Consider the following 14,048-nt stretch of genomic DNA (forward strand, 5'->3'; position numbering starts at 1 on the left):
ATTTTTCTTCTTTGGTTAATTTCATCGGTTCATTTGTTTCTTTCATTAATTTAGTGAGTCTTATACAATCCTTTTCTAATCGTTTTACAAACTCTTGTGAAGCATTTTTTCCACGATAATGTTCAAGTTTGTTATACTTTTCTCCAACAGATGATTTGATATAATAACAAAAACCACAAGGAATATGTTTTTGATATTTATTTGTATATGGTTCTTTTGGATTAGGAGAAGCAGTATTTATCTTTTTAAGGATACATTCAAAATCAGCGTATATCACAAATGGGTGCATGATAGATTTATTATAATCTTCAAAATAAATCTTTTCACCAGGTTTAGGCATTGTAATTACAGCTGATTTATGATTACTACAATATTTTGAATGTTGTTCTAATCGTTCTTTTGTATGAAATGAATTAAGACATCGCTTACAAGGATATATTTTGTTTGCTGTTCTGAATACCTGAGAAGAGATTAATCTTGATAAATTATTGATGTATGTGTAATGTGAATTCTTTCCAACACTAAAATATAAAAGGTCAATGTGTGTTTCTTCATTTTTATAGTTGTTTGAAATTTTTAATATTTGAACTTTGTTTGTATCCGTTAATCCATATACATTAATAGAAAGATTATTCTTTTTCTCAAATTTAGGAATATCTGTTAATGGCATTGGGAATTTAAAATCTTTAATGTCTAAGGTATTCTCATATTTCATATATTGTTTTACTCTTTCTGAATTACATTTTGGTGGATGTAAGTGAGCAAGAACAGACCAGAGAAAACATTTATTATCATTGTTCTTAATATTAACAACTGCCTTCTTTAGTTTTATTTCTTTTGGTAATTCAATATAAGAAGAAGCTTTAAGAGGGTTTGATTTTAGAATGTGTATATCTAAAAAGATGATTTTTTTAATATTGAATCCACTTCCTACCACTGTATTATCAACATCCTCCTCTTGTCTTGATAGTTCTTCATAAATCCCACTATTCAAAAAATCTTGAAATGATGTTATAAAATGAAGATCTGTTCTCATATAAGGAGTTTGTTCTTCATCTTGTCTTTTCATATTCATTTTCACTCCCATATAAAACTTTAAAGTTTTTATTTCTTTTAATGTCTTTTTAATAAATTTTTCAACATCGGGTTTCACTATTTCAATTGATTCAGCTATTGATGATGGACCGGGTTCTCCAAATTGAAAAATCCTTATTTTTATATGCCCTTTAAATGCCTCATCAGTGTTTTTAATATAATAGTCTCCCTTTACTTTAAACTCATTTTTCTTGTGTTTTTGTGATTGAAGATGTTGATTATAACTACTCTTCAAAACATCCTTTGAACAGATATCACAATGTTTTCTTTCCAACTCAAGAGGAGATATTTGATGAAATAGATTAAATGTGTGTTTGTTGGTTCGGAGGTGTTTTCTATAATGTTTATATTCGTGATTACAAACATCGCAGTACGTTGTATTCACCATATTTATAGAATAAAACTTTGCTTGAACTAAAATTTTCTTGATGAAAATTTCGTTTAATTTATAGGTGAATCTGTGCTTAAAAACATTTTATCCTCCAACTTTTTCACTTAATAAATACAATGTTTCAAGACACAAAAGACAAGTTTCAATCAATCTCTTCATCTGTTAAAGATACTGAGAAATATGTCAAGGATGTAAAATTGAACAAAGATAAATATAACAACTATTGGATAAAAACTATTATGGTAAATAATATGAGTTCTTCAATTTCCTTCAGTGGAAGGGCTTTTAGTATACCTGGTAGAACATCAATTAAAGTATCTCTAACAAAAGTTTCTCCTCTCCTTCTAGTAATATATTCAAAACTAGAAAAAGCAATGAAACAAGAAAAAGTATCAAAGAACAAAAACCTTATGGATGAAGCTTTAGAAAGAAAAGATAAGACCATCTGTAATATGCAAGGAGAAATTTGTATTTTTTTCAACAACCCTAAAGATGTAAATCTTGATGAAATAAAGGATGTTAATATATCAGGTGAAATGACATTTCGTTCAATAGTAGTTAACGATAATTTTAAAATTACCTTTAATATAAAAAATGTTGTCGTTGAATCTGATAATGAAAAAGTATATCGATATCGATGGTAATATACAACTGAAAGTATAGATGAATTTCAGTTTAAGTAAAGTTTTACTTTATAAATATGCTAGACTTTCCTGATTCTCCATATGACAAATTTGAGAATTGTCCTGCGTGTGAAAGACAGGGATTAAACACAGAGTCAAAAGCCTATAAACAATGTATATTCTGTGATTATCTTCTAATTAATGATAATAAAAAATATAAAAAGGAAAATAATTCTTTTAGATTTACACCAAAAATGAATTACTTTACAAGATTGATTAGAGAAATGAATGTAAAGTATGAGGATGATAACACACCTTTCCTTACAAGGGAAGAAACTGAACGTATAAGAGAAATGTTCAAAGGATTGTTGTTATATATAATTATTCATGGATGTGATTTTCAGGGAAATATCAACACAAGATATTGTATAAATAAAATAATGGATTATCTTGAAATTAAACCTGAACTTAGGATAAAATATAGAGTTTCTAAAAAAGCCAATAATAAATTAAATAACCTGTTTTTCAAATATATAAATGAATGATTTTTTACCTATTTGGGAAAATAAGATAAAATTTAACAACCATAAAAATCTCCCAAATTCATTAAGATGTCTCATAGTTGGTTCAAGTGGATGTGGAAAAACCTGCTTACTTTTAAAAATGCTCCTCACTCCCAACTTTTTAGATTATGATAATTTAATAATTTTCACAAAGTCGAGTTTTCAACCAGAGTATCAACTACTCTCACAAGGTTTTAATGCTGGTCTTCAAAAAGAAGATATAATAGGTTTATTTAAACGTCAAAAAACCTAAATGATTATAACATTGAAGATATAATTCAACTATTTTGTGATACACAGAGATGTAAAAAGAAATCAAATCTTATAACTTGTATTCTTAGTGATAATACGGATGATATACCGTCTCCCCAAGATTTGGATAAATCAAAAAGAACCTCGTTATCTTTGATGATTGTGTTAATGAGAGAAACCAAACGGTAATGGACAGCTACTACACAAGAGGGAGACATTCTTCTTGTAATTGTATTTATCTTAGTCAATCGTACTTTCAACTTCCTCGTCGTTCCATCAGAAACAATGCTAATACTTTTATTTTATTCAAGTTAAATTCAATAGATATCAATAATTTTTGGAGAGATAATTGTTCTACATTATGTAGTAAAAAGAAATTTGAGGATTATATGAAGCACACGACTGAAAAATATAAATATATTGTTGTGAAACAAGATGAGATATTAAGGGATATATTTTTTGTTTTATAAACAATTACATATATAAATGACAACTATTATTATAAATCTTGTGGGTAAATCTGCTTCTGGAAAAAACTTTCATAAATCAAGGTTCTTGTGTAGTACAAATGAGAATATTGTAAATTTACTTAAAAAACACCCCGTGATACGCATTGTATCAACAACAACTAGAGCAATAAGACCTGGAGAAGTAAAAGGTGAAGATTATCACTATATTTCAGTGGAGGAACATATGCGATTGAGGAATGAAGGACAAATATTTGAGGAGGTTTCTCTTGGTACAACAAAATATTCACATTGTAAGAGTGAGTTAAAGAAACTAAAATCTGGTGGTGTTGGGATATTAGAAACTAATCCAGAAGGAACGAGACAAATTATTAAATATCTGAGCGGAGTGAAGATTTTATCATTCGGTTTTGATGTTGATGAAGAAACTCAACACAAACGTATGAAAAGTAGAGATGCAAGGATTAGTGAAGAAGAAATTACAACTCGCATTAATGTTAATAAAGAATTTGATGAAATATTTAAAGAAAAGGATTTATTTGAACACATCTACTTGAATGATGAAGAAAAGGAAAATTTCCCTGTTGATCTTTACAATTCATTAAATGATATTTTACAATAAATAAATGGATACAAAAGAAAGAGCAAGAAGATTTAAGGAACATCAAGAGTTGGTTTCAAAAGTTGTAAAACAACAGGAAGACATAAAGAAGAAACGCAGACAGAAACTAACGGGCGAAGAAGCATTTGAAAAAAAAACAAGAGAAATTTTTTAAACCACTTTTAAAAACTTCCCAAGAAAAAATGAAAGATGTTTCCACAGTTCCCACAGTAGAATATACTCCTAGAAAGCTTCAAATGTTAAAAGATTTCAGTCAAATGACGGAGGAAGAATTAGAGCATTTAGGAGAATTAGAATATGATGATGAAGGTTTATTTCAACAACTGGAAGAGATTAATCAACCCCCTGATTATATTGTGAATGCTGTTCAAAACAATGAATATTCAGCGGATTCAAAAACCAAAGCAGGACTCATTCCAACAGAACAACCAGCAATATTTCATCTTGTTCAAGAAAAGGTATTGATATTTAATGATGAATTAAGGTTCTTAAGTTCTGCTCAACCCCCTGTTAAACTAACTCCGAGATTAATGTTTCTTCTCACAAAAGATGGAAGACAAGGTTCAACTGTGAGGGATGAATCAAAGTATATTGATAAACCATTGGATATGGAAAATAATGATGATAGAGTATATATTGATTTGCTGAACACTCTAAATTATAAGGTTATTCTTTCTGGTAAAAGTAGGAAGAATGAGAAGGAGAAACACATTATTCAGGCTTTAAGTATCCTTGGTTCAGGTATTAGTTTTCTTCCAAATGACCCATCGCAATTAGTTAATAGACTGTTATTGTTGTTCGGCAGTAAGAAGGCTGGAAATAACAATTGTTTTAATGAAGCATCAGCCATTTTAGACCAGTTGATGAACATGAAAATAATTAATAAATCTCAATATAAAGACATTTTAACTCATATTAAATAAGATGAGAAGCACAATCCTGAGTTTTAATTTCACAACAAGCGACCACACATCTTCATTCCCATACCCACTACAACTTGACACAACAAAAGAATATGAGGCATCTTTATTGTCCATGGAGACTTATAATACCTTATTTAATATAACCGAGAAAAATGACAAGTTTAGTTATAATCCGGGAAGTGGATACAAAACGATAACAGTCTCACCCGGAGCATACGAGATTTCTCAAATATCTTCCGAAATTGCTCGTCTTATGAAAGAACAGGGTGATGAACCAAAAAATATTGTTATAAACATTCAAAAACATACTTCAAAATCAACGATTAAAGTTAAAAATAACTACAAGGTTGATTTCACAATTGATAATTCATTTAGAGAGTTATTAGGTTTCTCCTCAAAAAAGATTGAAACTAATGGGACGTTTTACAGTGATAATGTCATTCAAATATCCTCAGGAATAAATTCGGTGTTAATTCACTGTGATTTGATTGATGGTGCTTATAATGATGGATTAAAAACAAATACAATATTTTCATTCAGCGCATACTCAACCCCAATTGGTTATAAATTCAATATGGAGCCTAAAAATTTGGTTTATCTACCTGTGTCAGGAAAAACCATACACAGAGTAAATTTTAGGATAACCGACCAAGATAATCGTGTGATCTCTTTTAATGGAGAAGTTATATCCATCAGAATTCACCTACGTGAAGTTTTTCAATAAATAAATACGATGGTTATTGTGAGGAAGCACGAGTTGGGAAAATATAAAATAATTACAGGGGATGGGATGTTCCTTTCCCCGTACTACAAGGGTGAAGGTATGTATCTTGGTAGAGGATACTATAAACCTAAGAGACAAAGGGGTGTCGGACATCAATTTAGAGGAGATGGGATAATTGATACTCTCATGGGTATTGGTTCAACTATTCTTAAACATAAAGACCTAATTGGTTCAACTGCTTCTGCTGTGGGAAATGTAGCAGGTGCTGTAAAGAGTATAAAAGATGCTCAGAAAGAATCTCATAAATTACAAGCAATAAAAGAAATTAAGAAAGGTAAAACTCAGTTGTACCCCCAAGAACGACAGAAAATAATTCAAATACTTGGATCAGGGTTTCAAAAGTTTTAACATCTTTTTTCCTAAATAAATACAAGTATGGAAGCAATTGATAGTATCTATGATTTGGATGATACTATTATTATCTCAAACTCCACTAAAAAGAAGATTACTTCAAGGTAAATGCAATAACTGGAACAGACTGGAATACAAATGGTACAAAAAGTTTTGAAATAAATAATCAACAAACCTATTTGAATCTCTCCGAAAGTTTCTTGTTGTGTAAATTTAAATTCACTAAGGCTGGGAATAACACAAACGCTACACTTGTAAATGATTTCTTCTGGAAAATGTTTGATAGTGTGCGATTGTATATTGGAACACAAGAAGTTGAAGCGGTTGATTATGTCTCTGCTGTATCTGAAATGATGAAATTTACACTCTATACATTCAGTGATAGAATGGGAAAGGGGTCTGTCGAAGGTTTTATTCCTGATATGTCAACGGGAACAAACACAGACCCTGGGTATACTCAAAGGAAAGGAATGTATAATGATGATACAAAAGCAGAAAATAGTTTTACTGTGGCAGTTCCTCTTAAAGGTATATTTGGATTTTGTGATTATGATAAAGTTCTGTATGGTCTTAAAATTAGATTTCAACTACAAAGGAATGATAATGAAAATAGATTGCTTTTTGGTGTTGGTAATGCTTTTGGTGATCAGAATAAATTTGTAATTGAGGAGATGAGTTGGTATATCAGTGAATATACTCCTAATCTTAAAACAGAAGAGATGTTGAATCGAAGACTTAACTCAAAAAAACCACTCAGTGTATCATACCTCAAAAGAAGATGTCAACACGTTAAACTCAATCAAACTACTTACACGTGGAATTTGGGTGTTCTGGAAGGAAAGCCACGATATCTGTGGATGATTTTTAAAAAGCCAGATGGTGATACTGCGACTGATAAGAATAATGCATTGAGTGATAATGCTAAGGTGAAACAACTTCGCGTTTCTCTAGATGGAACATTTTATCCACGAGATAGATTGGAAATTAATTGGGAAAAAAATGATTTTGCTGAAGCATACAAGTCTTACCAAAAGGTGTGTGAAAGTAATGGAAATAAAGAACCTATTTTGGATATGACAGCATTTAAAAGTTTGTATACAATCTATACGTTTGACCTGAGCGCTCAAAAAGAAACTATAAAGTCTAATCGAGTGGATACTTCCCTATACATTGAAAGAGGAGAGAGTGAAGAAGTTGATACATATTGTTTGCTTTTGGAAGAAACAGAATTGCAGATTAATACAGATAATGGTGTGATGATTAGTCTCACATAATTTTTTTGTTAAATAAATGAGTGGCAAAGTACCAACTGGGGTATATGTTAATCAAATCAATCTTCATAAACTATCATCTTGTGTTCAAAATCAAAAGCCTTGTACGATTAACGTTAATACAATTCAGAGAAAAGGAGCAGTAAGAATTGATGTTTTGCTCACAAGAGAACAGGTTAAAATCTTGAATGACACTGGCTCACTTAAAATTAAAATGACAAAACCAATGTTGAAAAAATATTCAATAAGAGAGACGAGTGGAGGATTTCTCCCATTTCTAATTCCTTTATTTGCTGGTTTAAGTGCGGTTGGAGCATTGACGGGTGGTATTTCAACAGCGGTCAAAACTGCCAACGAAAGGAAGGCTCAACTCCAGGCTCAAAAAGAATTGGAAAGACATAACAAAGAGTTGGAGAAACAAATTAGTGGAAGTGGTGTAATTGTAGATTTTGCTGAAAAACTTGAAGGTCTGCCTGATAAAGCGAGATTGTTAGTTGGAGATATGCTTTCTTCTATAGCACAAGCAGGTGTAAAATTAACTAAAAGAGGTAATGGATTATATCTTTCTAATAAATAAATGAGCATTGATGAGTGGTTGAAAGAATTTGGAAAGAATACAACATCAAATTTACAACTTGCCAAATATTGTAAGAAATTAAAAATTCATAATGTGGTTATTTGTATGAGAGATGAATTAACAAATGTGTCGAAACATACAAAGAATATTATTATGAACTTAGAAGATAATGATGGGAACGGTTCTCATTGGGTTTGTATTTTTAATAGTCAAGACAAATATTATTTTGATAGTTTTGGTCTTCCACCACCTGTTGAAGTCATAAAATTCTTACAGAATGGTGTTTATCAAACATTTCAAGTCCAAGAATTAAATTCCAAGTGTTGTGGTCAATTATGTCTATATGTGTTATTTCAACTCAACAAAAATAAAAAATTTTATGATATTATTTTTAATCTAATATAAATGACTTATGTTGGTAAAGATGGTTCTATCTTTGGTGTATCTCAAGAACTGGATATTGATTTATCAAATTATTACACAAAGGCACAGGCTGAACGATATAAATATAATATAAACAAAAATATTAACATGAAAAATGCTTATAAATTAAAAAATTATCCAAGCCCGACTGACGCGAATGACTTGGTGAGATTAAGCGATTTATCACAATATATATACTTAAATAAAACGGCTGTGTATTCTAAAGATACAGAAGTGTTGATATTATCTCCAGGTCATACAGAATTCACAGTTCGAATTAAAATAAATTTTTATAAAGAAGGGCGTATCGTTTGTATGAGAATAGAACAATGGGGGTATGATATGAATGATTTAGGGTATAATTGGTCATTTAAAATTAACCTCGAAGACCTGGAACAATTAAATCAGTCTCGTAAGGAAGAATATTATCCACTTGGTATCGAGAATGAGTTTTGTGGAGCCACGATTAGTAAACAACAAATAAAAGAATTTAATAAGGGTAAATATAATAATGGTTTTGCCCTTGTTTATCTCATGAAAACAGAAAAAACAGGATTATATATAATAAGTAAGGAAATACAAAATGATTTAACTATGGGAAGATGGGGAGGTGTTTCGTGCCATAATATTATTCTATCATATATTTCTAATACATAAATGACAGCAAGAAGGCTTCAAGAAAATTATCATTTCTGTGTTCAAGCATACCTTCAAGAAAAGGGTATTCGGTATTTTAATAAATATGTTCTACAACATAAGAATGAGGTATTTTCAATAAAAGATTGGCATTATGCTGATGTTGATAAACCGACAACTTTAGATTTAATTAGAATGTTAAATAATGAAAAAATTATAAGGTTAAGAAAAGGTAAGGCTCTTTTAGAAATTCAAAAGAAATTTTATTGGTATCCTGTTGTAAAAAAATTATTTTGGATACAGGAATAACAAGAAATCCTGATGAATATATGTATAATATTCTATGGGGTGTAAACGATTCAAGTATAGTAAGGGATGAGGAAGGAGTTGAAGAAGAGAGGGAAGAGGAGGAAAAGGAGGAGGAGGAGAGAGAGAAGGAGGAAAGAGAGAAGAGAGAGAGGGAGGAAAGAGAGAGAATGAATAAATATCAAAATATGGAAACCAGTGAGATTCAAAAAAGAATAGAGGTATTAAAGAAATTAACTTATCTCACCAGGGAGGAATACAAAGAATTAAAAAGTCTATTTGCAATACTTTCGACAAGACTATCGACATCGAGAAGACATGTATTTTAATTCAAGTTTTTTCTTAAATAAATGGAGGAGAGAGTGAAGGCATTTCTAAGGATTCTTTATGTTTTAAAAATTAAGATTCAAATGTGCATGTTGGAAACTAAAAAGGTTTTTGCACTCTGCAGAAATTTTTCTCATAAATAAATGAGTTATTGTCTCAAATGTAAAAAGAAAACTAATACTAAAAATATTTCATATATTAAAAGTAAAAATAACAGGGTTATACAAAAAGGTATATGTTCGGTGTGTGGTTCAAAAAAAAATCAATTTATCTCCAAACACAAACTCGGAGGAGATATACAAAAGTTTTTATCAGGAAGTAAATTTACAACTACTGGAATACCAGGGGAATTACATCTTCCAGGGTATTCTTTCTGTGGTCCAGGCACAAACTTGGATAAAAGATTAGATGAGGCAGACAATCCTAAATCCTGCAGTAAACCAATCAATAGAGTTGATGAAGTGTGCATGAGACACGATATTGATTATGGGAATACCACAACGTTGGAAGAAAAGCATGAAGCCGATAGAGAAATGTTATATAATTTGTCTCTGATACAAAATCCAACCTTGAGAGAAAAAGTTGATAGGTTCATCGTGAAGAAGATGATTAGTGCTAAATTGAAACTTGGACTTGGAAATTCAAAAACTTATAGGCTCTAATGATGCCATTAAGACTGAAGAGCAATTAGCTGATGAATTACATAAACCAATATTCACAAAGTTTCAGAGAAGGAAAGTTTATTCCAAGGAAGTTGATTATATCTGGTCTGCTGATTTGATTGAACTCAATAATGATAAGGGGTACAAGTATGCTTTAACCGTTATTGATTTGAGGAGTAGATATGCGTGGGTTGTCCCTTTAAAAACAAAACAGGTAATACTCTTATGTTAGCTTTTCAACAGATATTTAATAAAAGTAAGAGAAAACCTAAGAAATTGTGGACTGATGAGGGTAGAGAGTTTTATAACAAGACATTTATGAATTTTCTAAAAAATAACAGTATTACATTATACAGTACCTTTAATGAAGGGAAGGCAGTTGTTGTTGAACGTTTTAATCGTACCTTAAAAGAGAGACTATATAAAAAATTCACACAACTCGGTTCACAACAATGGTCATCTTTTATTCAGGATATTGTGGATAAGTATAATGACACGATTCACACGTCAACGAATATGAAGCCATCAGAAACATTTACAAAATTAAAATATGAAAAAGAGATTAATGTCAGAAAACCTAAGTTCAAAGTTGGTGATATCGTAAGAATATATAGGTGGAAATCTCATTTTGAAAAGGGTTTTACTGAACGATGGACGAAAGAACTTTTTAAAATTGTTGATGTAATAGATACAGTTCCTTGGACTTATAAAATATATGATTTGGAAGGGGAAGAGATTTTAGGTTCATTTTATTCACAGGAATTACAAAAGACAAAACTAAGCAGATAATACACCTTTGTGGACACTCGAGGGTCAAGTCCGAGGTGTATAACAGTATATAATGTGTGTCAAGGGGTGGACGTTCTTACATCTGTGAACCCCAAACACAGAATCCTCAACTGAATAGTCAAGGTTTAACTTTTGTTTGTGTGTGTGTGTGTAATGGGAGCAATAGGTTGGCGCTTCACTCCCTCCTACTATACACCGTTGTGGACACTCGAGGGCCAAGTCCGAGGTGTATAACAGTATATAATGTGTGTCAAGGGGGACGTTCTTAGATCTGTGAACCCCAAACACAGAATCCTCAACTGAATAGTCAAGGCTTAACTTTGTTTGTTGGTGTGTATGTGTGTGTGTCCCAACCCTCACATTCAAAATCTCAACCCCAACCCTCACATTCAAAATCTCAACCCCAACTCAATCCTCACCCAACACAGTCTTTTTCAAAATGAGATTTCCACCTATATATATATATATATATATTTTACGTTTTTTTTTCTCTTCTTCCAATTCTGTCTTTTAAGACTTTCAGGTTTGATGACGTAGAAAGGGGGAGTAAGCCTGCACTTTCTTCCCAGAACTTTCTTGATCTTGCTCCCATCAAGCACCATCCGACAAAGAACTACATCGATAGGTTTAGATCCCAAAGAGTGATAGCAACTCCAAAAGTCTCCAAAATATAAATAAATAAAATAATAATAAATAAATAAATAAATAAATAAAAGCCCTCAAAAAAGTTTCAAGTGTCCAACATAAACCCAACTTTCCAAGTCTTCAAGGTATAACCACATTCCCGTTGAGTTTCCAAGATATGTATCACATTGTGAGTTATCAATCCAGAACCCACATTTCAAGTATTCAAAGTAAAACCAACTTACAAAGTCTCTTAAGGATAACTCATTTACTGATTTTTTCAAAATTTGTGAGTCTCCAAGGTAGGCCCCATATTTAGAACCATCTTGGCAGAACCCTTTTCCTGAGTCTCCAAGGTAGTTATTTAAACCATCAAGGCAGAACTCATTTACTGATTTTTTCAAAATTTGTGAGTCTCCAAGGTAGGCCCCATATTTAGAACCATCTTGGCAGAACCCTTTTCCTGAGTCTCCAAGGTAGTTATTTAAACCATCAAGGCAGAACTCATTTACTGATTTTTTCAAAATTTGTGAGTCTCCAAGGTAGGTCCCATATTTAGAACCATCTTGGCAAAACCCTTTTCCTGAGTCTCCAAGGTAGTTATTTAAACCATCAAGGCAGAACTCATTTACTGATTTTTTCAAAATTTGTGAGTCTCCAAGGTAAAACTTGTATTCTGGCTCATCAAGGTATAACTTGTTCAGTGGGTATTGTCTTGATAACTCACAATGAGTACTATTGCTGTAAAACTCTTTTTCAGGATTTTGTTGGTCTCCAAGGTATAACTCTTTGGTTGGGTCATCAAGGACGAACTCGTTCTGTGGGTCTTGGTCGCTCATAAGGTCTTCAACCAAGCCAACAATTTCGCCCCAAGTTGTAGCAAAAGCAGTATTTTCATTTCGTATTTCAGACACAATTTCCTGTGAGAGAAAATAATAATGTATTAATTAAGTTATTTAATTATTAAATGAGTATGCTTCAATCAAAGTTTGAAAATAGGAAAATAAAAAAATCTTACCTCAATAGATAAGAGGTTTGAATCCAGTTCATCAACTTGAAGGTTTAGTTCCATAGAAGACAGAGAGTTCCAAGGAACACCAAAGTCATCCCACTCAAGGTCTTCAACCAAGCCAACAATTTCCCCCAAGTTGTAGCAAAAGCAGTATTTTCAGATACAATTTCCTGTGAGAGAAAATAATAATGTATTAATTAAGTTATTTAATTATTAAATGAGTATGCTTCAATCAAAGTTTGAAAATAGGAAAATAAAAAATCTTACCTCAATAGATAAGAGGTTTGAATCCAGTTCATCAACTTGAAGGTTTAGTTCCATAGAAGACAGAGAGTTTGAGACAAGCACACAGAACACCATTGCCAGCAAGAACAAATGTTTAAAATGGAGCCTGGGTTTGAAGCTTTTATAGAGAAAGACTGGTGGGTGTGGTTTCCTTTGGAAATTCCCTGGGCAAGCCTAGGCAAGCCTTCATTGGGAAATTTTTCAAAACCATAACATCCTGTAATTTTCTAGTGATTTCTTTGTGAGTCAGAGATGAACTGGAAATGATGTAAGAGTGGGCGGGGCTTAGCAAAAGTAGGCGGAGCTTAGGAAAAGTGGGCGTGGCTTAGAAAAAATACCTTATGAAAAGTGGGCGGAGCTTAGCAAAAGTGGGCGGGGCTTAGGAAAAGTGGGCGTGGCTTAGAAAAATATCTTATGAAAAGTGGGCGGAGCTTAGGAAAAGTGGGCGTGGCTTAGGAAAAATACCTCATGAAAAATGGGCGGAGCTTAGCAAAAGTGGGCGGGGCTTAGCAAAAGTGGGCGGGGCTTATTGAATACCTTGTGGAAAGTGGGCGGGGCTTAACAAAAGTGGGCGGGGCTTAAAGAAAAGTGGGCGGGGCTTATTGAATACCTTGTGGAAAGTGGGCGGGGCTTAACAAAAGTGGGCGGGGCTTAAAGAAAAGTGGGCGGGGCTTAACAAAAAATAACCTGTGGCTCAGGAGGTGGTCAAACAAGAGCATTAAGAGAAGTTTATCATTTCGTAATGGCACAAAAGGGGTATCTTAAAAAATATAAAGATTCAAATGTTTTGTTTGTCAATATTTTAGATGGGGATTATTGTGCAAAGAAAATTAAACTATTGAAGGAATTTGAGAATGAACAAATCTTTATAGGTTCAATGAGTGAGCTGTTCAACCCCCAGGTGTTCAATTCAATGAGGTTCAACCTCCAAGTTAAAAGGGGAGACAAATAAATATACCTTGGGATAAAAAGGGGGGTTTATTTTTAGGGAAAAAAAATATAAATCGCTGAAAATCCCCCATTCATTTACATGGGGAAAAGTGAGCCAGAATCAGTATTCTTACC

General features: G+C 32.2%; 1 protein-coding gene and 1 long non-coding RNA gene across 4 annotated transcripts in view; one reads left to right on the forward strand and one right to left on the reverse strand.

Moving 5' to 3' along the window:
- Window positions 1-14,048, forward strand: part of LOC147025293 (enteropeptidase-like) — a 381,080-nt gene that overhangs the window by 325,359 nt on the left and 41,673 nt on the right. The window lies entirely within an intron of this gene.
- LOC147025298 (uncharacterized) lies at window positions 11,006-13,995 on the reverse strand. Its single transcript, XR_015059443.1, has 2 exons — window positions 12,705-13,995; window positions 11,006-12,606 (listed from the first exon to the last, which is right to left on the reverse strand). It is a non-coding gene; the product is annotated as an uncharacterized LOC147025298 (long non-coding RNA).

The sequence above is a fragment of the Eptatretus burgeri genome, chromosome 6, assembly GCF_056783735.1.
Source record: "Eptatretus burgeri isolate ZD-2024b chromosome 6, Ebu_testis_v1, whole genome shotgun sequence".
NCBI classification, from domain to species: domain Eukaryota; kingdom Metazoa; phylum Chordata; class Myxini; order Myxiniformes; family Myxinidae; genus Eptatretus; species Eptatretus burgeri.